At 42.8% G+C, this 694-nt stretch overlaps 1 non-coding gene across 1 annotated transcript; it reads right to left on the bottom strand.

The window, feature by feature from the left end:
- Window positions 1–385: 385 nt before the first annotated feature.
- On the bottom strand, window positions 386–492 carry LOC141722209 (small nucleolar RNA R71). Its single transcript, XR_012575231.1, has one exon. It is a non-coding gene; the product is annotated as a small nucleolar RNA R71 (small nucleolar RNA).
- Window positions 493–694: the final 202 nt, after the last annotated feature.

Here is a 694-nt window from a genome sequence, read left to right on the forward strand (position 1 = left end):
AGAAACAGAAGCGAATACGAAGGCTTTAATGGATTACTCTTAGCAGAAGATTAATGATATTCAGTCTAGCATTGTCCGACCAGCCATCGCTGCTAACACTTTTGAAATAAAAGATAACACGATTCAGATGGTGTAGAACTCAGTTCAGTTTGGGGGTTTTCCGAAAGAAGACCCCAACATGCATATTAGAGATTTCATAGAGATCTGCGACACTTTCAAATTCAACAATGTGTGTGAAGATGCTATTAAGCTAAGGCTTTTCCCATTCTCTCTGCGGGATAAAGCTAAGTGTTGGTTGCATTCTTTACCACCAGGCTCTATCACCAAATGGGAAGATCTTGCTCAAAAGTTCCTTACAAAGTTCTTTTCTATGGCGAAGACAGCTGCAATCAGGAATGCTCTTACTCAATTTGTGCAGTAGTCTGGAGAGTCTTTGTTTGAGGCTTGGGAGCGATACAAGGAGATGCTTCGAAAGTGTCCTCACTATGGGATGCCTGACTGGATGATCATTAACTGTTTCTAAAATGGGTTGGGTGCAACTTCTCGACCCATGCTTGATGCAGCATCAGGAGGATCCTTATGGGCTAAGAGCTACAATGAAGCTTATGAGTTGATTGAACTGATGGCCGCTAATGAATACCAGAACCCAACTCAGAGACTACCTCAGGGCAAGGTAGCAGGAATTCTGGAGATG

Source organism: Apium graveolens, chromosome 4 (assembly GCF_009905375.1).
Source record: "Apium graveolens cultivar Ventura chromosome 4, ASM990537v1, whole genome shotgun sequence".
In the NCBI taxonomy this organism is placed as follows: domain Eukaryota; kingdom Viridiplantae; phylum Streptophyta; class Magnoliopsida; order Apiales; family Apiaceae; genus Apium; species Apium graveolens.